Source organism: Bactrocera oleae, chromosome 3, assembly GCF_042242935.1.
Source record: "Bactrocera oleae isolate idBacOlea1 chromosome 3, idBacOlea1, whole genome shotgun sequence".
Taxonomy (NCBI): Eukaryota; Metazoa; Arthropoda; class Insecta; order Diptera; family Tephritidae; genus Bactrocera; species Bactrocera oleae.
The window spans coordinates 54,436,192-54,463,027 of record NC_091537.1 but is presented as its reverse complement, the minus strand read 5'-3'; the positions used below and the strand labels follow the sequence as shown (position 1 = coordinate 54,463,027).

The 26,836-nt window shown below is 33.3% G+C and overlaps 2 long non-coding RNA genes across 2 annotated transcripts; both read right to left on the bottom strand.

Moving 5' to 3' along the window:
- Window positions 1-773: 773 nt before the first annotated feature.
- LOC138856202 (uncharacterized) lies at window positions 774-2,667 on the bottom strand. The gene is made up of 3 exons (XR_011395298.1): window positions 1,997-2,667; window positions 1,799-1,933; window positions 774-1,713 (listed from the first exon to the last, which is right to left on the bottom strand). It is a non-coding gene; the product is annotated as an uncharacterized lncRNA (long non-coding RNA).
- Window positions 2,668-20,845: 18,178 nt separating this feature from the next.
- LOC118683415 (uncharacterized) lies at window positions 20,846-26,375 on the bottom strand. Its single transcript, XR_011395297.1, has 4 exons — window positions 22,548-26,375; window positions 22,438-22,475; window positions 22,333-22,383; window positions 20,846-21,485 (listed from the first exon to the last, which is right to left on the bottom strand). It is a non-coding gene; the product is annotated as an uncharacterized lncRNA (long non-coding RNA).
- Window positions 26,376-26,836: the final 461 nt, after the last annotated feature.

Here is a 26,836-nt window from a genome sequence, read left to right as displayed (position 1 = left end):
AGGACCCTTGTAGTGGTACACACGCGTCCCCCTCTTCCGACTGTGAGGACACCTGCGCTGGCATGCGCCCGTTCAGTTCTTCCGACTGCAAAGACACTTGTGCTGGTATCCAAGCTTCTCGCTCTTCATACTGTGAAGATCCTGGCTCACATGCTTCCTCCTCTTCCAACTGTGAGGATAAATGCGCTGACATATGCACGTCGAGCTCTTTCGATGCTGACAACTGTGCTAAAAAACGTGCATCTTGCGCTGCGAACAGCTCCTCCAAATGCGTTGACAATCGCGTTTCCATTTGAGACATACGTGTATCCTGTTCTTTAAATAGTGTCGATATTTGCCGATTGGACCGACTAGGGTTATTTTTTTAAAGCGCGACCGAAGGCCGCCAGTGCGGAAAGAAGTTTGACGCGATTAAATTATGAACAAACCGGTGTTGGACCGACCAGGGTTATTTTTTTGAAGCGCGGCCAAAAGCCACCAGTGCACAAAGAAGTTTGACGCGATTGAATTATGAACACGCAGGTGTTGGACCGACCAGGGTTATTTTTTTGAAGCGCGGTCGAAGGCCGCCAGTGCAAATAAAAAATCTTAACCAAAAAAAAGTATTGTTAAAGAGAATATATCACTCTCTATAAACTTCAATTTTTATTAAGGATAATTATAATAACAGTGAAGATTTTGAAAATTTGATATATGAATACATATAGCGTAAAAATATAGTAAATCAGCATCATGATCCATTTGTGAAATTATCAGTTGCAATAAAACATACGTTTAAGCCATAAAACCTTTTTCTTTTATTAAAATGGAAAATTAAGTTCATAATATTTTGTAGAGGGTGATTGGGTTTTTTATTTATTTTGATTGCTTTCATCCGTTTGGATATGGCAACACTTATTATCTGACAACATGGAACCCATTTGTTATTGTTCATATTACGAAAATTGTATAAAAATTAAATGCTTATTTAAAGCAAATACTTAAATATTTAATATAAAATAGATATGTAGAAACATTGTAGTGAAGTGTTAGTGTGTAATAAGTGCATAATATAAAAGAAAAGATAACCATAAATCGAGAAATTGTAAAATGAAAAGTGTGAAATTTTTAACTTAAAATGCAAATATCTCGAAAACTATAAGTTTCAGGCGGCAATAGTTATATATATTCGAGATCTGGAGCATCTCCTCTATTCAACCATACCCCTCTTAACCCTGAAATCGTGGGACGCTAAACCAAAGTTTTCCCGTGTTGTTTTTAAGTGTGCACGACGCTCGTCTTTATTTAAGGCCTTTGCCAGGTCCGACCTGCCATCACCAATACGTTGCATTTATTTTTTACATTATGTTTCATAACGTTTCGCCGTGTCATTCGATAATGCTAAGAGATATGGCCCAACAATAAGAGACTCCTACATATGTGTCATGATCGGCTTTCCTTATGCTTGATTTCAACATCTTGTCATAGTAGCAGGTCAAAAAATGATGCCACACTTCGCACTGTCACAGTACCGGATGACGACAAGCCCAATATACAAAATCTTGCAATAGAATCTGTCGATGTTCCACAAATCGTTCTTTGTAACGTTTACAAATTATGAGTGAAAATGAGGAAAAATCTCTCTAACAAACGATGGTATACCAATACCAATCAAAATCCATGTATCGTCTTGAACCTCCAACATAATTATGTTTAAATTGCATTTTTATCAATCTAAAACATAATTTCTTATATTAAATATTAGTTAACTAACTATATTTGTTCACTTTTTAAAGTTATTAATTAATAATTTACTCACCTGAATTGGTTTTATTCTAGGAATGCAATTTTACCGCAATGCTGCAAATTTTCTGTAACAATAAAAGTTTTGGTTATAAAAACAAAACACATACCACAATGCGTACCTTATTGATCGGTTTTGTGTCGTGTTTTTCTATGTATAAAGTAAAACAAATTAATTTTACAATACAACATATTTAGAAAAAGAAGAACTCACCTCTCTAAAAGCCAAATTTTTAGCAGAGATGAAGGAATGCTCAACTCTCTCAACTATTGAAAGTTCAAAAACCAGTTGTTTTAAAATATCACAAAATCACAAAAAAGGATTTTAATAGTTCCTCCATTTGTTAATCGGATATATATATATTTTTAATCTTAATATATGTTGGGTGTTTTAGTTTAAATGTCCAACAATTTTTATTTTGACTGATCTGGCTACAATGCAAAATGTTATAAAAGACACTAATTTTGAAGCGCTCTCACACTGCAATAAGCGTCCCTTTATCCCTGGTTTTAGTGAAATTACGCTTTTTTTATTCTTCTTGAGTAGTAAATTGTATATTCGTTTTTCTTATTTTGGCATGTTTATATTACAATATGTTTAGAATGTCGGTAGCTTTTCTCTCTCTCACCTAAGGTTTCTCCCATTCAATTGGAAATTACAGAAAAGCCTGTGTATTACTAATGTTGCCCTTTAACTAAAGGAACAATAAACATTTTTCATCAAAATCGTTTCAGAAATTAAAAAGATTAGGACCAAACTGTTTAATTGTTTATTATGGTCAATCGGTTTATTAAATTTAAGTTAAGGTTCATACGGTACGTATATAAAACAAAACACAACACAACAAAAGATTTGTTTTAAAATTTAATACTGATAAAAAAAAACATTTATGTTACTACAAAACAAATCAGTTGTTTTTTAAAATAATGAAACCAAAAATTAAGCATTTTTTCAGAGAATATTTAATCCTACCTCGTAATTATAGTAATTTTCTTCGCGCTTTTTATTCTGCAAATTCTTTAATAACATCTGATCAATTTATTCTGTCGCAAACCTTGTGTTCTATTGCAATTATAGCCAATCCAGATAATCTATTGTGTCATGGTGGATCGCAGATAATTTTTTATTATTTTTAATTTAGAAAAGCTTCTTTCACAACTTGCAACTGTTACCGGTAAAGTTCAAAGGATCCTGAGCGCAATACTACTTGTAATATTTGGACCAACTCTTAAATCTGTTACAAATTTTAAAACATCTTGAGGAAATAAATTACTATTTAAAAACATACAAAGGACTGACAACTCCTCACAATGTTCTAATACATTTATATCTAATCATATAATATTATATCTTAAGGCATATACTTCTACTTCTTTATTCATAATCTTTAGACTAACTAGTTTACATAAATCTTAGTGCTACTTATACTATTGAGCTGTATCGATAGTTATCTGTTTACTAACAGATAGAACTATTCGTTTCTATTGTTATATTTGGGTTGTTATTGATAGTGCATTTCTATTGTTATATGTTCTTATCTCTGATATTTATATTTTACAATGTGTGTTGTACATTTCAAGTGTGTTAGCTGATAGATATGTTTACATATGCTTATTTTGGTTTTATGTATTTATGTCTAATAAGTGTTATGTCACTTATATATAAGTATTTATGATATGTATGTATGTATGTACATGTGTATGTTTGTAGGTATGTAAAAATGAAATGTGTTAAAATGAAATGTCCTCATTTCGAGACATCTATGACTGAAGTCGGCGTAATTCGAATATTTCTTCGAAATTTATTTTACGTTGGTTATTTGTTTGTACTTGTCGATAGATATATATTTTTACACATGAATACACGATTAAAACTAGTATTATACTAATTAAAATAAGGTATAAAATAAATTTAAAGGAGTGTTCTTTTATAGGTATTAAGAACTTGTACATTTTTTGTATATTACTAAATTTATAATTACTTTCAGAAGATAATATATTCAATATTTCTAGTTTTTCATTTTCATGAGCATGGATTATATCTTTAATTTCTTGTTCATGGTTTATACCTATATGTTTTATTATCAATGGTGGTGCTATGGTCATATTGGATTAAATATGGACCATTTATTTTCTGCCCATTCCATATATGAACATTATCAACTATAATATTACCATGATCTAATATTTGTAAAGGATTATTATTTTCTTGTATCACGTTACATTGAGCTTTTGGTTCAATAATAATGGGATTGTACATTTATCTTTTAATTCTATTTTGCAGATATTAGTTCCTATATAATTTGTACAATTTGATAGATTTGTGAAATTATTATTACATTTAGCAATTTTATTTTTTAGCTCATATTTTCCGTGTTTAAATACTAATGGAATTAAATTATACATTTTACATTTATTGGTTATTATTGGATATTTATAAATTGTCACAATGGCACTATTAAAAATACACACGTGGATATTGGAGTATTCTAAGATATTTATTATTGGAATGTCATATGATTCTGTTTTAATGATTTCTTTAATATCTTTAAGGTTAAGAGTGCCTGAATAAAAAAGACCTGTTTTCGCAAAATTAATTATGTTTGTTATTGATTCTAATTCTTTATATACTTCCCTAATTATTAATGTTTCTGTTATAGATTTTGGATCTAAAGTTTCTAGGATTTTCTCAAACTGTGAATTAATTTGTCTTTGTAGGTTGTTATTTTCTATTAACTGGTTAAGACCTGATTTTATTTCTATTTGGTCGTCTTGGTCTGGCGTACCTGTTATAAATTTCAAAATTGAGCCTAAAAAATTAAGGGCACGTTTGATACGATGCTCGAATGGTAACAGTTGTGTTTCTATTTTACTAATGAGAATACTTTCTTCCCGGTATTGTATGTTACTGTATCTTGTTCTCATTATATTTTCATAAGGCGCTAATATTGTCGAAAGGTTGGCTATATGATACAGGTAGGCTGAGCTATTATATGTATAAACGTCGTCCGTTTCGGTTAAAATATATCTTCTACCTGAAAGGTTTGTTATCTTTTCAGCAAATGCAAATGAAGCCAATAAAATAAATAGGCAAAAGTTTATGACTCTTATTCTTTGTATTGTGTACTTTGCTTCCTAATGTTATCTTTATGTATAACCTTTCCCCTCACTGTTAAAATCGTGTCTCCGCGATCTTCTTTCACTTTGTGTTTATTATATTTAGTTGCAAGCTTATTACGTCGATCTGTCTTGCTATATATAATATCACCTGTTTTATATGTTATATTTTTTCTGCTTTTGCTATGATATTTTAGTAGTTTATCCTGTTTTTGCTCCAAGATATCCTTGATATTGGTATATTTTTCCCTATTGAAAAATATGTCTTCAGGTTTGTGTCCTGTGGAAGAGTGAATAGTCCTATTGTATTCTCGAACAGCGTTGAAAATTTCTTCACCAGGCGCGGTTTTGTTTTCAGCTGCTAAACTTTGACAAAGTTCTATAATTGTGCTATGTAACCGTTCTACTTGAGCGTTGGAAGTTGAATGGTGTACTGGAGTAACTGAATGTATTATATCTAATCTATTGTATAAAGATTTTATTAGGTTTCCATTAAATATACTTTCGTTATCAGTCATGAGATATTTAGCATTTGGGTAAACTTGTGTGAGTATTTCTTCTATTGATTCATGGCAATCTATCTTTGTATTTAGTTTTCGTAAATAACAATATTTGGAGTATCTATCTATTGAGCTAAGATACAGCATATGGTTTATATGAAATATGTCCATTTGTATATATTCTCCTACTCGAGTTGGTATTGGAGTTTTTCCTATAGGTTGTTTATTTGGTTTTCTTTCGTATTTGTGCTGTAGACATATTTCACAGCCTACGACTAGTTTACGACACATTTCATTAATATTGGGCCAGTAATGGGACAACAATATTTCTTGCTTATTATTTTTGTAGTTCCTGTGAGCACGTTGATGTGTTTGTGTGACGATTTCTCTTTGTTCGTTTATGGAAGTTACGTCATTTAACTTATTTTGGGCTAGCACCAGGTTATAGTTTGGGAAGGCGGAGATAATTTCTTCTTTTAAGTGAAATAGTATTTCCTCATCTATCTTCATCGCATTAGTAACTTTTGGATTAACTACATCTTTAAGTTTAGATAGTAAATCCGGGGTATCTTTATAAAATATTGTGTGTCTAAATTGCCCGGGAAATATTGTTTGATTGAGGACTTTATTCCTTTCATTATATTGTAAAATAATTATTTGATTTTTGAAAGAGTTAAGTGGTTGTTTAACTTTTTTCATAGTTTCGACAGGCGAACTTTGTAGTGAGTGATCGGAACAATTTGTTGTATTGTTGATTTGCTGACGCGAAAGCGCATCTGCAACGACATTCTGGTGTCCAGGTTTATAGACTAACTTAGCACCATATTCTTCGATTAAATTCTTCCACCTTTTCAATTTTGTATTAGGGTTTTTCTCGAAAATAGAAAATATTAAGGATTGATGATCAGTGTAGATTGTTGGATCTGCCACGCCATATAAATAATTCCTAAGTTTTTGTAAAGACCATACAATTGCTAATAATTCCTTCTCATTAGTACTATAATTTTGCTCCGTTTTATTTAATGTGCATGAAATAAATGCAATTGGTTGACGATTTTGTGCTAAAACTGCACTAATGGCAACATTGCTTGCATCTGTTGTTAAACTAAAAGGTTTAGAGATATCTGGTTGGAAAAGTTCAACCTGTTCTTGTAATGCACTTTTTATTTTTTCTAAAGCTTCTACAGCTGCTGTGTCTAAATTCACAAGTATCTTATTACTTTGGTTCTTTTTTATCATACCTACTACAATAATAACTAGCAAGTCCTAGAAAAGATCTCAATTCTTTTAAATTTGTTGGTTGTGGGTAATTTTTTGTTGTTACAATTTTTTTTGGATCAACTGTTATCCTATTATGTTTTATAATATGTCCAAGGTATTCGATTGTATCTTGAAAAAAATGTGACTGTTCGTCAGAAATTTTCATATTTGCATTATGTAAAGCGTTGATTATAATCCGAAGGTGTTCCATATGTTCTTCTGCAGTAGATGAATAAATTAACACATCATCAATATAAACATATGCGAACTTTCCAATGTATTCTCTTAGTATGTCGTCAATGCATCGTTGAAAGATTGAGGATGCATTTTTTAATCCGAATGGCATTCTTATAAATTCATACTTCGCGCCGTTGACAGAGAATGCTGTTTTTTCTCGATCAGATTCTTTAATTAATATTTGATGAAAGCCTGATTCTAAGTCTATTGTGGAAAAAATCTTTGCTTTTCCAAGGTTTTGTATTGTCATATTAATATCTGGAATTGGATATCTGTCAGTAATCGTATGGGAATTTATTTTTTGAAAATCAACAACAATTCTTCGCTTGGGTTTCCTTTGGTCATCGGTACCCTTTTTTGGAACAGTCCATATAGGTGAATTGTATGGGCTTTTGCTTGTATTTTGTTGTATTATACCGTCATTTAAAAGTTTCTCAATTTCTTTCTTGACAAAGTCGTGATCGGACATGGGATATGGATATTGTTTTGTCCATATGGAGCCTTCTGATTCAGTCTTGATAGTTGCTTGTATTGTGGTTGTAAAGGGCAACTTTCCATTAGTATTATTATTTCTTTTCATAAGTTCTTCTACTTGATCTTTAAGTTTTTCATTATTTATTGTGTAATTAATTTTTGGTTCTACTTCTATAGTCAAATAAATTAATTTCTGCCTTCATTTGGCGTAATCCCTGTTCTCCGAGTATAATGTCAAAGTCGTTTAATTCCCTAATTTCGTAAAATGTTAAATGATGTCCGTACATCGTTATTATTTTTTTAGAATTTATGATTGAGTAACCATGTAAGGTTTTGGTTTTAAATGGTTTCAATTTAATAGATATTCCTATATTACAATTTATATTTATGTAATTGTTAGTTGAGCCTGTGTCGATTAATAAGGTAACGGGTGTGCCAGTTAGGCCGCATTTTGTTTGTAAGCAGGGCAACCCGTTTACTCGCCTAAAAAAGTACTGCCTGTTTCATATTGTTCTTCATAATTTGATACAACTACTGATTCTAGATCTTCTCTGTTTAATTTATTTACGGAGAAGTCGTATTAGTGTAGTTAGGTGTCCTATCTCTCTTATATGTATTACTATAATTATTATTATAATTGGCACTTACAGCATTATTATTCCTGGTTGTCTGTATGTATTGCCTGGAGTCGTCCACGTCCATGGGTATTGGTGTAGGTTGTGGTTGTAGCTGTTTTACTTGGTGATGTTGATTTCTCTGCATGCTGAAGTTCGGTCTATACTGATTTTGGTACCTCTCTTCTCGATGTGGGTGATTATTTTGGCTATGTCGTGCATTGTATCCCTGATGGTTGTTGTTGGATCTCGATGAAGTTGGTTGGTAATTATTCCTCTGTATCCTTACGTTTGGTTTGTACTCCCTCTCTTCTCTATGTGGTGGTTGATTCTGGTTTGAATGATGTTGACGTTGGTTTAGAGGTCTGAACTGTGTCTCAAGTTCCTCTCTCACGTTGTCGTGAAAAATGGTGCAGGCTGTCGCGTATGCTGATTCTAGATTTCCTGGGTTATGGCTATACAATGTACCGCTGGTATATTTAGAGTTTAACCCAAGAATGAAAGTTCTTACTGCTTCCTGGTTAGTGTATGTTTTCATTCCCTCGTTATTGTCATCATTGGACATCTCAATTTTTGTTAAGGCTAAGTTAAGGGCCTTAGAAACCTCACTGTGAAACTCTGCAAGAGTTTTTCTACCCTGGGTGATTCTCTTCATTTCGTCGAGAAGCACATATAATCGGCGTTGGTCCGCATACGTATAGTCTAATCTGTTAATTATTGAATAAAAATTCAATTTGGTGTTGTGGTTCGTCAGAATATTAGCAGCTGGTCCTGTGATTTTTGTTCGTAATATTCCCAGGGCGCTATAATATTTTGTATGATTCTGGAAGATTTTTATAGCTTCCATGTCCAAACCTGTGATCTCCATGATCTGTACTGCTATTTAATCCAGTCAAATTTGGGTAGAGATTTGAATAACTCAAGGTCGATATCCTTGGGGTCACTGATATTTAGTTTTACTTCGTCGTATAAAACTAATTCGTGCGGAGCGTTTTGTTGTTCTAGCGAAGCTATTCTATCCGTGAAGTCAGCTGTTTGTTGCTGCATCTGGTTCATCAACATGGTCATTTGGGCGCTTAGTTGGGCTAGTTGTTGCTCCATTGTAGAGTTATTTATTTTTCTGTGGTCGTCGTAGGATTTCTGCCTTTTTTATTCTTAAGTCTTCGTAATGTATTCAGTTTTAATTTTTTCCACTTTTTTCTTAATATTTCGGAGATTTTTGTTTTGTTCAAACGGTTTATGCTGTCTGTTATTTTAAGGTTTGCTTTTACACGTTTATTAATTTGTTATATCTCGCTTTTTCAGAGATTGGTTTTGTTCAAAATGGTTTATGCTGCCTGTTATTTCAAGGTCTGCTTTTACGCGTTATGAATTTGTTATATCTCACTCTTTCAGAGATTTATGCTTTTCTTCAAAGCCGTGGAATTTTTTATTATCCTTTAGTTTGAGGATATTTGGCTGCAGTCAAGAGTTAGACCGGCTTGAGCCCCCAGTTATTATCGTTTTTTACGATATGAGAAAAAAGAAATATGTTTTCAGTCAGCTGTTTGTTGCTGCATCTGGTTCATCAACATGGTCATTTGGGCGCTTAGTTGGGCTAGTTGTTGCTCCATTGTAGAGTTATTTATTTTTCTGTGGTCGTCGTAGGATTTCTGCCTTTTTTATTCTTAAGTCTTCGTAATGTATTCAGTTTTAATTTTTTCCACTTTTTTCTTAATATTTCGGAGATTTTTGTTTTGTTCAAACGGTTTATGCTGTCTGTTATTTTAAGGTTTGCTTTTACACGTTTATTAATTTGTTATATCTCGCTTTTTCAGAGATTGGTTTTGTTCAAAATGGTTTATGCTGCCTGTTATTTCAAGGTCTGCTTTTACGCGTTATGAATTTGTTATATCTCACTCTTTCAGAGATTTATGCTTTTCTTCAAAGCCGTGGAATTTTTTATTATCCTTTAGTTTGAGGATATTTGGCTGCAGTCAAGAGTTAGACCGGCTTGAGCCCCCAGTTATTATCGTTTTTTACGATATGAGAAAAAAGAAATATGTTTTCACTACGCCGAAGTGCGTGTTCTTTATTCATAATCTTTAGACTAACTAGTTTACATAAATCTTAGTGCTACTTATACTATTGAGCTGTATCGATAGTTATCTGTTTACTAACAGATAGAATTATTCGTTTCTATTGTTATATCTGGGTTGTTATTGATAGTGCATTTCTATTGCTATATGTTCTTATCTCTGATATTTATATTTTACAATGTGTGTTGTACATTTCAAGTGTGTTAGCTGATAGATATGTTTACATATGCTTATTTTGGTTTTATGTATTTATGTCTAATAAGTGTTATGTCACTTATATATAAGTATGTATGATATGTATGTATGTATGTATGTACATGTGTATGTTTGTATGTATGTACATATGTATGCGGTGTGCGGCTATGTCGTTAACTAACGCAATACTACTTGTAATATTTGGACCAAATCTTAAATCTGTTAAAAATTTTAAAACATCTTGAGGAGATAAATTACTATTTAAAAACATACAAAGGACTGACAACTCCTCTAAAAGTTCTAATACATTTATATCTAATCATATTATATTATATCTTAAGGCATATATGTAAGAGTATGTTATACAAAAAAGCAAAATGTTTATTGTGCTCAGAAATCTGGGAAAATCTTAATTATAACGAATTTATGGCTGAATCTATAATGTGAAAATACTTCAATTTTATATTTTTGACGGTGCTCAATGATTGAACTTGAGTAAAATACTTATCTGAACATGAGTTTTCAAAGCAATCTTTTGTATTTTTAAGTAATTTAATGACGGAAACTAAGTTAGAATCTTTACTTTGCATTAATTTACTAATACTATGTTCGCACCGAATTGAAATCCTCTTGAAAACATAATTTGTGGATTGTGGAACCAAAGTCGTTCTGACCGGCATTGTGTGTTTTCGATGAGTTTTCATTGACAGTTCACACATCTATTTGTTTACATTTGTTATGTACCCTACAAGAACAGTGACGGTCATCTGATGGGTAATATGACAGTCAGAGCTGAAAAAATTTTGTCAGCGCGCAGAACAAAGTTTCTATCATTTTCTTAAAAGCCTTGTGCAAAAACTGATGTAAACAAACGTATGTGTGTAAGTTTGCATCTCTCTTTAACACATGGGTATTCGGAATTGATTCACTATATATCTATACTACTCACTCTCATGTCTTTTTCTGAGTCATTGCTGACCATAAATCCGTCATAGCTGAAAATTGTTAGTAATGACTGAAATGCTATCAGAAGTGAAAAATTCTTTTGCGCAGTAGATTAAAAAATTTTTATTTCTTTAATAACTTTCAAACTTTTAATCAAAATTAGTTATAATAATATACTTAAATATAAAAAGGAATGCAAGAAAAAATATAATAAAATATGAAAATATAAAAATTTATTTTTACTTGATGCCATCTCCTCCTCTCAATAGCTCTGCGTACGTCTTCCTCCAATCAGTGAATAGTTCTGAATTTAAAAATGCAAATGTAAATTAACAGTACTGACATATCAAATGTGAGTGTATTGGCGAACCCATCAGCAGTTTCTTGTAGGGTACCAATTATGGAATGTAATCAAATTGTCAACTGACATTTAGGGCTCGCAAAATATGTCTTCTAATAATATCGATTAAACTAGAGGAGGCGCCGATTATAATGAGTGGAATGTAAGTTTTCAAAGGGTTTTCAGCGAAAACTGTGTTTTCGTTTGACAGATTTTGTATGGATGTAAACACAAGTTTTCGCGTGAAAACCTCTTTTGTCTTTGAAAACACGAATTTTGTGTCGGTGCGAACATAGTGTTAGAGTAATACCTTTTGCATTCTTCAAAAGAATTGACTATCTTTATCTTAAAGTGAAAAATAACAATTATTTTTTGCACAGTATTAAAAACAATTGTAGTTTCCAGTGAGGGCTTTGCCATGTCGTTTACCACTAAATTTAAAGAATGACTACTGCAAAGAACCACCAGTGCCCGTGGATTGGTTCTTTTAATCCTGGCTTTAACTCCACTTTCAATACCTTTCATATTAGATCCATTAACGTACCCTTGCCCTCTTATCCAAGTGCTGGTCATTGTTCTACGATAATTTCTGTTAGGGCCAGACCTGTTGATTTCTCGATTGGTATAAATCCTAAAAAACTTTCATTTATTACAATTTCTGAATATTCGTGAATGGTCTTGTGATTGAATAATATGAAAGGTAATTATCGTGGTCATCTGCTCAGTTTTACTAGCGTCTGGAGGACGATGTAAAATAATAAAATAATATTTCGACGTAATGATAGCTTCCATTATATAATGTTTTTTTATGCCGTCTGAAATTGTATTAATAAACTCATTTTGAATTGTTTTACTTAAGTAGGTTGCTTGTTTCTCCTCTTTTTTCAAAACTCTGCATACATGTTCCTGCATAACGGGATCAAATTCGGCTAACAACTCTACTAGTATTAAAAAATTACCATTGTTATGTTGATACAGACTATCATAAATACTTTGAAAAGCCAAGCTATTTTTAGCCAACATTTTGATGATTGAGGCAATTCGTAACAATATTCTATTCCAGTGTTCTATTTCTGATTTAATTATCCTCTGGGACAAGGCGTACGACACGATTTGAGCCTACGTGAAAGTTCTACCCAAGATTTTCCTGCTTTTACATGGTCTCGTGATGTCTCAGGAGATTTAAGCATATCACCTACATGACTTCAATTTTTGTAGCCATCTTCAGATAGACCGGAAGTTATAGTTGTATTGAAGATTTTACAACAAAAGCAATACAATAAATTTTTTGCCACAGAATATGCAAGCCAATCTCTTAAAATTTCTTCACCGTTATTAAGCTTTCTCTTATAGTATCTCGAAGTAAATCTCCGACCATTGGTATCTTGTGGAAATTGAAATTCATACAGTGGGTCTGGAGAACCTATTTACCAAATATATTATTTCTGTGTATGTTAATCTATTGGGCCACGTAGCTGGGTCGACATCTACAATAGATGTTAATTCTGTAGAAACACTTGGACTTGCAATAGCACCTTCACCTACAATAGCAGTTTCACCTGTTATGGCCTCTTCCCCTGTAATAGCACTTTCACCTGTAATAGCGCTTGACCCAGAAGTAGAAGCACCAGGTTCACAGATTATATTGGAGTCGGACGTATGTTCTTCTCGAGGTTTAAGTGGAATCTCAGCTATAGCTCCGGTTTCTGGTATGGGTGATGATAGTCTGTTTAGATCACCTTTCTTCAAAATGGACTCTAATGCCCCTGCTTGCTTTTGTCGCTTTGCGTCTTTTTCAAGTCTTCGTTTTTTATATTGGTGTCTCGAAAAGCGTGATCTACCGTCAGCCTTTCTGTACGGTAAAAAAATTATATGAAATAAATTTACATACCTCTTAAAACATTTTTAACATATCTTGCGGTCAATATCAAATTAGGTGTGTTCAATATTACGTTTTTTCTTACGTATTACAATTTAATTTATAAAATAGATAGGTACTTACGTAGTAAATTCACATGCGCGCTTCAATATTTATATGATTAATTTTCCGCATAAAAGCACGTCACTTTTAAATTTAAGAATATAACCAACTTGTAGGCTTAGCATATATATCACTTAAATGTATTAAACCTTTTAATTCTGTATCAGTTATTAACGGCTACATTGTTCTCGAATATGACGAAAATTTGTCTCTAGGGCAGAACATTTTTACTAGGTGTCTGTTAAATAAGTAATGAAAAATTTGTTTAATTTTTTGCTTATATATTATGTTTAATTAATTTTTCTAAAATGTCTTGTTGTGTGAATCTAGCTAAAGGTTATTCCTCCGAAAGTTTGAGGGAAATCCCCATCAAACATAAAATAGACTGAAAGTTGCCAGTTCAGGAATGTGAAATCGGCACAAAATTCGGATGATTTTTTTGTATCCTAGTTTCTAAGTTCTAGTCTAGTTAGTTCCTTATTTCCTCTTTAGGTATTTCTTCTTCTTAGTGTTCCACAAAATTTCAAAAGTATCGACACTTTACTCGATACCAGTATCGTATCAGATTTATAGGTACTGGGAAAAGGATCGAAACTAAACTATCGACATTGATAGGTATCAAGTACTTTTCAATATATTTTTAAAACTTGCGATTGAGAAATATCCGTAATATAAAATATTATCCGAGAAATTTCGGAGCTTAGAGTTCAAAACTTATCACTACACCATCACAACACCTCCGTCTTGCAGGGATACGAAAGTCGGTGTCTACTCGTAACGAAAACTTTGGCATAATCTTGCTGAACGGCAATTACTATCGCGTTATAATAGATACGTAATAGAGGTGTCATATATTTGGGAAGCACTAAGTACATGTGCTGATATACGTGCATCTTGCGCTGTGAATGTTAAACTTTTGTCGACATTTGCGTTGACATCCGCGATATTGCAGCAAAAACCATGTTCATGCCCACAACCTTTGACGAGCATTGAGCCTCTTCTTTTGCTTCTATTTTCGTAGTCTCTTCCTCCAACTCCAACTGAAACACATACTCGTCAACATCAATGTTTTCCGCTTCCATGGCCTCCCGCAAACGTGATTGTAATTCCGACTTTACTCCATTTGTCACCGAACCAAGTTGTTCCTACTCCTTTTCAGTTGTGGAATCTAATCGTCAAACTCTGCCATTTTAAAACAATTCCCTCTTTGGGATTTCTCGATAAATCGTTTACCTTGTAACTCACTCTTGAGCTCGATAATTGGATTGGTAAATTCAAGTCCCAATTTAATGCTATACATTTATCTTTTTTCTTATTCCACTAAATTTATTCGATCTTACAACTTCTAGAACTGTGTTTGCTGCATAATCCGACAGCCCTTATATAGTAGATCTTTAACAAAACTTTGCCTCAAGAGCATTCGGGCAACTAGGAATTAACTGTCTAGTTGCTTCTGGCAATTTATCGTTGATTCGATTTTGTTATATCATTCATGTTCGTCACAATATATAGTCATAGATATACATATTGTAACGGATTTCTCGATAAATCGTCTACCTGTAACTCACTCTTGAGTTCGATCACTGGATTGTTAAATAAAAGTCCCAATTTAATGGCTACACACTTATATTTTTTTCTTATTCCAATAAATTAATTCGATTTTACGACTTCTAGAACTGTGTTTGCTGCATAATCCGACAGCCCTTATATAGTAGATCTTTAACAAAACTTTGCCTCAAGAGCATTCTGGCAACTAGGAATTAACTGTCTAGTTGCTTCTGGCAATTTATCGTTGATTCGATTTTGTTATATCATTCATGTTCGTCACAATATATAGTCAAAGATATACATATTGTAACGGATTTCTCAATAAATCGTCTACCTGTAACTCACTCTTGAGTTCGATCACTGGATTGTTAAATAAAAGTCCCAATTTAATGGCTACACACTTTTCTTTATTTCTAATTCCAACAACTTAACACTTATTGCTCGTAATTTGAGCTTACAACTTCTTGCTTATGTCTCAATTGTTCTTACCACGACAACACTCTAACTAGAACTGTCTTTGCTGCACTGTCCGGCAGCCCTTATATAGTAAATCTGTAACATAACATTGCGTCTAGAACATTCTCGCAACTACGAATTCGCTAACTAGTTGCTTCTGGAAGTTTATCTTTGATTCGATTTTGTTCTATCATCCGTGTTCGTCATACTGCCCTCCACCTAAGTCTGATCGTCCCGATTAGACATATTTGCGATACCAAACACAAAGCTTTTATGTCCCCCATCTCGTCTTCTAGGCTGGTGCTGACATCGTTAGCCGTTCTTCTCTTCTTGGAGTTGATTCCGTCCGTTTTCCGGATACTCAGTTTCTGGTACATCCCTTGACTTAAAGATGACTTGAGATTCCATTCTTGATCAGAACGTAACTCCATTGGAACACCGAATCTCGTTACCCACTTGTTGATGAATGCCTCCGCCACTGGTTCAGTCTCTTGGTTAGGAATTGTGTATACTTGTGGCCATTCGTTGAAATGATCCTTGACTACCAAAACTGACTATTTCCTAATTTATTGGTGGGGAATGGACCATCTTCATACACGCCTATTTTCTCAACTGGCGCACGCGAGTTGTGCTGTTTCATCTGCCCATGTCCAGTCCAATAAAACTTTTGCTTCAAATTCTTCAAGGCCCTTTTCTTGAACATTTGTACTGCACGTTAAGAACATCATGAATTCCAACCCTTGGAACAACCATAAGTACTCGGAAGGTTTGCCCATTTTCGCTTTTCCATACTCGATGCAAGCAGCCATACACTAACTTTAAACTGCTCCGTTCTGCGCAATATGATTTTGTGACTGGCCTTCCTATAGTTATTTCTCTAATCGTTGTACATTGGTTCAACTCCACTTCATGTAATGCACCTTCCAAATCTGGATCTTCTTGCAAAGATTCATCCGTTTCAGGTTCAATTTTATGCTGATCTTCCACCTATGATGGTAGACACGCTTCCTGCTCTTCCAACTGTACGGACACTTGTGCTGGTATCCAAGCTTCTTGCTCTTCTAACTCTGAGGAACCATTTACTGGTTCACACGCTTCCTCCTCTTCCAACTGTGAGAACACCTGCCCTGACATACGCAATTCCAGCTCTTTCGACTGTGAGGACCCTTGTACTGGTACACACGCTTCCTCCTCTTCCGACTGTGAAGACACCTGCGCTGGCATACGCCCGTTCAGTTTTTCCGGCTGCGAAGACACTTGTGCAAGTATACAAGCTTCTTGCTCTTTATACTGTGAAGATCCTGGCTCACATGCTTCCTCCTCTTCCAACTGTGAGGATACCTGCGCTGACATATGCACGTCGAGCTCTTTCGGTGTTGACAACTGTGCTGAAAAACGTGCATCTTGCGCTGCGAACTGCTCTTCCAAATGCGTTGACAATCGCGTTTCCATTTGAGACATACGTGTATCCTGTTCTTTAAATAGTGTCGATATTTGCGTTGACATTTGCGATATTGCGACAAAATCCATGTTTATGTCCACAATCTTTGACGAGCATTGAGCCTCTTCCTTTTCTTCTATCTTTGTTGTCTCTTCTTTTAATTCCATGTGAAAGACATATTCCTCCACATGAATGTTTTCCGCCTCCATGGCCTCTCTCAACCGTGATTGTAATTCAGTTTTTAATCCATTTGTCGCCAAACCCCGTTGCTCCAGCTCCTTTTTCAGTTGTGGAATCTTCAGATCTTTAAACTTGGCCATTTTCAAATAATTATCTCCTTGGGAATTTATTTGACAATCCCACTTCTGACACCAATTATAACGGATTTCTCGATAAATCGTCTACCTGTAACTTACTCTTGAGTTCGATCACTGGATTGATAAATAAAAGTCCCAATTTAATGGCTACACACTTATCTTTTTTTCTTATTCCAATAAATTAATTCGATCTTACGACTTCTAGAACTGTGTTTGCTGTATAATCCGACAGCCCTTATATAGTAGATCTTTAACAAAACTTTGCCTCAAGAGCATTCTGGCAACTAGGAATTAACTGTCTAGTTGCTTCTGGCAATTTATCGTTGATTCGATTTTGTTATATCATTCATGTTCGTCACAATATATAGTCATAGATATACATATTGTAACGGATTTCTCGATAAATCGTCTACCTGTAACTCACTCTTGAGTTCGATCACTGGATTGTTAAATAAAAGTCCCAATTTAATGGCTACACACTTATATTTTTTTCTTATTCCAATAAATTAATTCGATCTTACGACTTCTAGAACTGTGTTTGCTGCATAATCCGACAGCCCTTATATAGTAGATCTTTAACAAAACTTTGCCTCAAGAGCATTCTGGCAACTAGGAATTAACTGTCTAGTTGCTTCTGGCAATTTATCGTTGATTCGATTTTGTTATATCATTCATGTTCGTCACAATATATAGTCAAAGGTATACATATTGTAACGGATTTCTCAATAAATCGTCTACCTGTAACTCACTCTTGAGTTCGATCACTGGATTGTTAAATAAAAGTCCCAATTTAATGGCTACACACTTTTCTTTATTTCTTATTCCAACAACTTAACACTTATTGCTCGTAATTTGAGCTTACAACTTCTTGCTTATGTCTCAATTGTTCTTACCACGACAACACTCTAACTAGAACTGTCTTTGCTGCACTGTCCGGCAGCCCTTATATAGTAAATCTGTAACATAACATTGCGTCTAGAACATTCTCGCAACTACGAATACGCTAACTAGTTGCTTCTGGAAGTTTATCGTTGATTCGATTTTGTTCTATCATCCGTGTTCGTCATACTGCCCTCCACCTAAGTCTGATCGTCCCGATTAGACATATTTGCGATACCAAACACAAAGCTTTTATGTCCCCCATCTCGTCTTCTAGGCTGGTGCTGACATCGTTAGCCGTTCTTCTCTTCTTGGAGTTGATTCCATCCGTTTTCCGGATACTCAGTTTCTGGTACATCCCTTGACTTAAAGATGACTTGAGATTCCATTCTTGATCAGAACGTAACTCCATTGGAACACCGAATCTCGTTACCCACTTGTTGATGAATGCCTCCGCCACTGGTTCAGTCTCTTGGTTAGGAAGTGTGTATACTTGTGGCCATTCGTTGAAATGATCCTTGACTACCAAAACATGACTATTTCCTAATTTATTGGTGGGGAATGGACCATCTTCATACACGCCTATTTTCTCAACTGGCGCACGCGAGTTGTGCTGTTTCATCTGCCCATGTCCAGTCCAATAAAACTTTTGCTTCAAATTCTTCAAGGCCCTTTTCTTGAACATTTGTACTGCACGTTAAGAACATCATGAATTCCAACCCTTGGAACAACCATAAGTACTCGGAAGGTTTGCCCATTTTCGCTTTTCCATACTCGATGCAAGCAGCCATACACTAACTTTAAACTGCTCCGTTCTGCCCAATATGATTTTGTGACTGGCCTTCCTATAGTTATTTCTCTAATCGTTGTACATTGGTTCAACTCCACTTCATGTAATGCACCTTCCAAATCTGGATCTTCTTGCAAAGATTCATCCGTTTCAGGTTCAATTTTATGCTGATCTTCCACCTATGATGGTAGACACGCTTTCTGCTCTTCCAACTGTACGGACACTTGTGCTGGTATCCAAGCTTCTTGCTCTTCTAACTCTGAGGAACCATTTACTGGTTCACACGCTTCCTCCTCTTCCAACTGTGAGAACACCTGCCCTGACATACGCAATTCCAGCTCTTTCGACTGTGAGGACCCTTGTACTGATACACACGCTTCCTCCTCTTCCGACTGTGAGGACACCTGCGCTGGCATACGCCCGTTCAGTTTTTCCGGCTGCGAAGGCACTTGTGCAAGTATACAAGCTTCTTGCTCTTTATACTGTGAAGATCCTGGCTCACATGCTTCCTCCTCTTCCAACTGTGAGGATACCTGCGCTGACATATGCACGTCGAGCTCTTTCGGTGTTGACAACTGTACTGAAAAACGTGCATCTTGCGCTGCGAACTGCTCTTCCAAATGCGTTGACAATCGCGTTTCCATTTGAGACATACGTGTATCCTGTTCTTTAAATAGTGTCGATATTTGCGTTGACATTTGCGATATTGCGACAAAATCCATGTTTATGTCCACAATCTTTGACGAGCATTGAGCCTCTTCCTTTTCTTCTATCTTTGTTGTCTCTTCTTTTAATTCCATGTGAAAGACATATTCCTCCACATGAATGTTTTCCGCCTCCATGGCCTCTCTCAACCGTGATTGTAATTCAGTTTTTAATCCATTTGTCGCCAAACCCCGTTGCTCCAGCTCCTTTTTCAGTTGTGGAATCTTCAGATCTTTAAACTTGGCCATTTTCAAATAATTATCTCCTTGGGAATTTATTTGACAATCCCACTTCTGACACCAATTGTAACGGATTTCTCGATAAATCGTCTACCTGTAACTCACTCTTGAGTTCGATCACTGGATTGTTAAATAAAAGTCCCAATTTAATGGCTACACACTTATATTTTTTTCTTATTCCAATAAATTAATTCGATCTTACGACTTCTAGAACTGTGTTTGCTGCATAATCCGACAGCCCTTACATAGTAGATCTTTAACAAAACATTGCTTCTAGAACATTCTGGCAACTACGAATTCGCTAACTAGTCGCTTCTGGCAGTTTATCGTTGATTCGATTTTGTTCTATCATCCGTGCTCGTCACAATATTATTACCAAAGCCGACTGATTGGCGCTATCACACGTTCAATATTTAATGTGATATTTGGATCGTGATCATGATTAATGATTGTTAAAACCAGTGTGTTAAAAATATTTTTGCTTAGTATTTGTTTAATTTTATCCGGGTTTTTGATGAAATGTCGAAAGAAAACTGAAGAAAAGTTTTTAAGGTTTTGAAGAAAAACATTCAAAGACAGCGCTCGATAAAAAAAAATGTTGCAACCATTGTAAAGAATTCCCCGGATCTTAGAAAATACGAAAAAAATTTTATATGTGTAAATATAAATTTAAAAAAAATTTTGAGAAAATTAGCATGCCTTCTTATTATTTTTAATAATTTGTTCCGTTGTATCGTGAATTTACATACAAAATGTCGTTGATGTTGATTGTTTGTTTCTTTTAACAAATTCGTATCTTAGCTTATCGGTTACCTTCTTGTTGACATAACCAATTCCAATTTTGTTAAATAAAATTCAATATTTTTTTTATATTATTTGTCTTTATTTTATTGAAAAACGTATTTACTTAATATCTTATTACTAACTAATTATTCAAATTAATGAATATCTTAAATGTGTACATATTGATATATACTATGTTACACATATGTATATAGGTTAAATATAAGTATTAACACTTAAATTGTATACTTAAAGAAGTACATTTAACAATATATTTATATATACTACAATTATAAAGCTACATGCATACAAAATATCTGGTTAAATGAGTTTAGCCTCCCTCTACATGTACACACCACTCTATCCGGAAGAATTATTATAAAACACTGTTCTTATATGACGGAATAAATCAAAACTTATTACTTGTATAAAATATAACGAGATACTGAGTTTTTCTTAAAAATAAAGCAACTTCATTTATAAATCAGTGGTGTGTGTCCACCATAAATTGTGTGTCTATTTAAACAATATGATTCGGCCCCTTCATCACGATTATACACCATGTCATACATTATTTCTTCGCAGGTTTCTTGCCAAAAACTCACTTATAAAAGATTTAAGTGCCGGTTTCATTTGTGTAACATGATTTTGTTTAAAATCCTACATTTCAGCTATTACAGCATAGGAACTAACATTGGTGCGACGATTCACATCGGTCATCTGGTCATTGCTCATTTTTTTGCATAGATGTTAACCAATCGCATTCGTGTTGAAATAATGTCAGGAAAACTGTTCAGGACGCCTCTGAAATAAAAAATACATAGAAAATGAAGCCATTTATGAACGAGATTGGCAAGCGAGGTAGCAATTAGATTAATTACTCTAATACCAGTTAGGAGATACTGAAATATTGGCTTTTGGGTATCTTCAAGCTAGGCACAAGGTCCTTTCATTCCTTAGGCATATGTAACTAAAAAGAGACTAACTTTCGTGTCGTATTGACTGTAGAACTAAAAACGGTCTGTGAATGGTATCGAGTCCAATTTATGGTTTAACTTTCCGATCTGAGGCGAACTTTACGCCCAACACTTTCCGATAACGGTGTTGTTTTTAAGGGTGCACGACGCTCGTCTTTATTTAAGGCCTTTGCCAGGTCCGACCTGCCATCACCAATACGTTGCAGTTATTTTTTATATTATGTTTCATAACGTTTCGCCGTGTCATTGGATAATGCTAAGAGATATGGCCCAACAATAAGAGACTCCTACATATGTGTCATGTTCGGCTTTCCTTATGCTTGATTTCAACATCTTGTCATAGTAGCAGTTCAAAAAATGATGCCACACTTCGCATTGTCACAGTACCGGATGACGACAAGCCCAATATACAAAATCTTGCAATAGAATCTGTCGATGCTCCACAAATCGTTCTTTGTAACGTTTACAAATTATGAGTGAAAATGAGGCAAAATCTCTCTAACAAACGATGGTATACCAATACCAATCAAAATCCATGTATCGTCTTGAACCTCCAACATAATTATGTTTAAATTGCATTTTTATCAATCTAAAACATAATTTCTTATATTAAATATTAGTTAACTAACTATATTTGTTCACTTTTTAAAGTTACTAATTAATAATTTACTCACCTGAATTGGTTTTATTCTAGGAATGCAATTTTCCGCAATGCTGCAAATTTTCTGTAACAATAAAAGTTTTGGTTATAAAAACAAAACACATACCACAATGCGTACCTTAATGATCGGTTTTGTGTCGCGTTTTTCTATGTATTCTATTAAACAAATTATTTTTACAATATAAATATAATTAATTTTACAACATATTTATAAAAAGAAGAACTCACCTCTCTAAAAGCCAAATTAGGAGAGATGAAGGGATGCTCAACTCTCTCAACTATTGAAAGTTCAAAAACCAGTTGTTTTAAAATATCGCAAAATCACAAGAAAGGATTTTAATAGTTCCTTCATGTGTTAATCGGATATATATATAATAATTTTAATCTTAATAAATGTTGGGTGTTTTAGTTTAAATGTCCAACAATTTTTATTTTGACTGATCTGGCTACAATGCAAAATGTTATAAAAGACACTAATTTCGAAGCGCTCTCACATTGCAATAAGCGTCCCTTTATCCCTGGTTTTAGTGAAATTACGCTTTTTTTATTCTTCTTGAGTAGTAAATTGTATATTCGTTTTTCTTATTTTGGCATGTTTATATTACAATATGTTTAGAATGTCGGTAGCTTTTCTCTCTCTCACCTAAGGTTTCTCCCATTCAATTGGAAATTACAGAAAAGCCTGTGTATTACTAATGTTGCCCTTTAACTAAAGGAACAATAAACATTTTTCATCAAAATCGTTTCAGAAATTAAAAAGATTAGGACCAAACTGTTTAATTGTTTATTATGGTCAATCGGTTTATTAAATTTAAGTTAAGGTTCATACGGTACGTATATAAAACAAAACACAACACAACAAAAGATTTGTTTTAAAATTTAATACTGATAAAAAAAAACATTTATGTTACTACAAAACAAATCAGTTATTTTTTAAAATAATGAAACCAAAAATTAAACATTTTTCTAGATCAGAGAATATTTAATCCTACCTCGTAATTATAGTAATTTTATTCGCGCTTTTTGTTCTGCAAATTCTTTAATAACATCTGATCAATTTATTCTGTCGCAAACCTTGTGTTCTATTGCAATTATAGCCAATCCAGATAATCTATTGTGTCATGGTGGATCGCAGATAATTTTTTATTATTTTTAATTTAGAAAAGCTTCTTTCACAACTTGCAACTGTTACCGGTAAAGTTTAAAGGATCCTGAGCGCAATACTACTTGTAATATTTGGACCAACTCTTAAATCTGTTACAAATTTTAAAACATCTTGAAGAGATAAATTACTATTTAAAAACATACAAAGGACTGACAACTCCTCACAATGTTCTAATACATTTATATCTAATCATATAATATTATATCTTAAGGCATATACTTCTACTTCTTTATTCATAATCTTTAGACTAACTAGTTTACATAAATCTTAGTGCTACTTATACTATTGAGCTGTATCGATAGTTATCTGTTTACTAACAGATAGAACTATTCGTTTCTATTGTTATATTTGGGTTGTTATTGATAGTGCATTTCTATTGTTATATGTTCTTATCTCTGATATTTATATTTTACAATGTGTGTTGTACATTTCAAGTGTGTTAGCTGATGGATATGTTTACATATGCTTATTTTGGTTTTATGTATTTATGTCTAATAAGTGTTATGTCACTTATATATAAGTATTTATGATATGTATGTATGTATGTACATGTGTATGTTTGTAGGTATGTAAAAATGAAATGTGTTAAAATGAAATGTCCTCATTTCGAGACATCTATGACTGAAGTCTGTTTCGAATATTTCTTCGAAATTTATTTTACGTTGGTTATTTGTTTGTACTTGTCGATAGATATATATTTTTACACATGAATACACGATTAAAACTAGTATTATACTAATTAAAATAAGGTATAAAATAAATTTAAAGGAGTGTTCTTTTATAGGTATTAAGAACTTGTACATTTTTTGTATATTACTAAATTTATAATTACTTTCAGAAGATAATATATTCAATATTTCTAGTTTTTCATTTTCATGAGCATGGATTATATCTTTAATTTCTTGTTCATGATTTATACCTATATGTTTTATTATCAATGGTGGTGCTATGGTCATATTGGATTAAATATGGACCATTTATTTTCTGCCCATTCCATATATGAACATTATCAACTATAATATTACCATGATCTAATATTTGTAAAGGATTATTATTTTCTTGTATCACGTTACATTGAGCTTTTGGTTCAATAATAATGGGATTGTACATTTATCTTTTAATTCTATTTTGCAGATATTAGTTCCTATATAATTTGTACAATTTGATAGATTTGTGAAATTATTATTACATTTAGCAATTTTATTTTTTAGCTCATATTTTCCGTGTTTAAATACTAATGGAATTAAATTATACATTTTACATTTATTGGTTATTATTGGATATTTATAAATTGTCACAATGGCACTATTAAAAATACACACGTGGATATTGGAGTATTCTAAGATATTTATTATTGGAATGTCATATGATTCTGTTTTAATGATTTCTTTAATATCTTTAAGGTTAAGAGTGCCTGAATAAAAAAGACCTGTTTTCGCAAAATTAATTATGTTTGTTATTGATTCTAATTCTTTATATACTTCCCTAATTATTAATGTTTCTGTTATAGATTTTGGATCTAAAGTTTCTAGGATTTTCTCAAACTGTGAATTAATTTGTCTTTGTAGGTTGTTATTTTCTATTAACTGGTTAAGACCTGATTTTATTTCTATTTGGTCGTCTTGGTCTGGCGTACCTGTTATAAATTTCAAAATTGAGCCTAAAAAATTAAGGGCACGTTTGATACGATGCTCGAATGGTAACAGTTGTGTTTCTATTTTATTAATGAGAATACTTTCTTCCCGGTATTGTATGTTACTGTACCTTGTTCTCATTATATTTTCATAAGGCGCTAATATTGTCGAAAGGTTGGCTATATGATACAGGTAGGCTGAGCTATTATATGTATAAACGTCGTCCGTTTCGGTTAAAATATATCTTCTACCTGAAAGGTTTGTTATCTTTTCAGCAAATGCAAATGAAGCCAATAAAATAAATAAGCAAAAGTTTATGACTCTTATTCTTTGTATTGTGTACTTTGCTTCCTAATGTTATCTTTATGTATAACCTTTCCCCTCACTGTTAAAATCGTGTCTCCGCGATCTTCTTTCACTTTGTGTTTATTATATTTAGTTGCAAGCTTATTACGTCGATCTGTCTTGCTATATATAATATCACCTGTTTTATATGTTATATTTTTTCTGCTTTTGTTATGATATTTTAGTAGTTTATCCTGTTTTTGCTCCAAGATATCCTTGATACTGGTATATTTTTCCCTATTGAAAAATATGTCTTCAGGTTTGTGTCCTGTGGAAGAGTGAATAGTCCTATTGTATTCTCGAACAGCGTTGAAAATTTCTTCACCAGGCGCGGTTTTGTTTTCAGCTGCTAAACTTTGACAAAGTTCTATAATTGTGCTATGTAACCGTTCTACTTGAGCGTTGGAAGTTGAATGGTGTACTGGAGTAACTGAATGTATTATATCTAATCTATTGTATAAAGATTTTATTAGGTTTCCATTAAATATACTTTCGTTATCAGTCATGAGATATTTAGCATTTGGGTAAACTTGTGTGAGTATTTCTTCTATTGATTCATGGCAATCTATCTTTGTATTTAGTTTTCGTAAATAACAATATTTGGAGTATCTATCTATTGAGCTAAGATACAGCATATGGTTTATATGAAATATGTCCATTTGTATATATTCTCCTACTCGAGTTGGTATTGGAGTTTTTCCTATAGGTTGTTTATTTGGTTTTCTTTCGTATTTGTGCTGTAGACATATTTCACAGCCTACGACTAGTTTACGACACATTTCATTAATATTGGGCCAGTAATGGGACAACAACATTTCTTGCTTATTATTTTTGTAGTTCCTGTGAGCACGTTGATGTGTTTGTGTGACGATTTCACTTTGTTCGTTTATGGAAGTTACGTCATTTAACTTATTTTGGGCTAGCACCAGGTTATAGTTTGGGAAGGCGGAGATAATTTCTTCTTTTAAGTGAAATAGTATTTCCTCATCTATCTTCATCGCATTAGTAACTTTTGGATTAACTACATCTTTAAGTTTAGATAGTAAATCCGGGGTATCTTTATAAAATATTGTGTGTCTAAATTGCCCGGGAAATATTGTTTGATTGAGGACTTTATTCCTTTCATTATATTGTAAAATAATTATTTGATTTTTGAAAGAGTTAAGTGGTTGTTTAACTTTTTTCATAGTTTCGACAGGCGAACTTTGTAGTGAGTGATCGGAACAATTTGTTGTATTGTTGATTTGCTGACGCGAAAGCGCATCTGCAACGACATTCTGGTGTCCAGGTTTATAGACTAACTTAGCACCATATTCTTCGATTAAATTCTTCCACCTTTTCAATTTTGTATTAGGGTTTTTCTCGAAAATAGA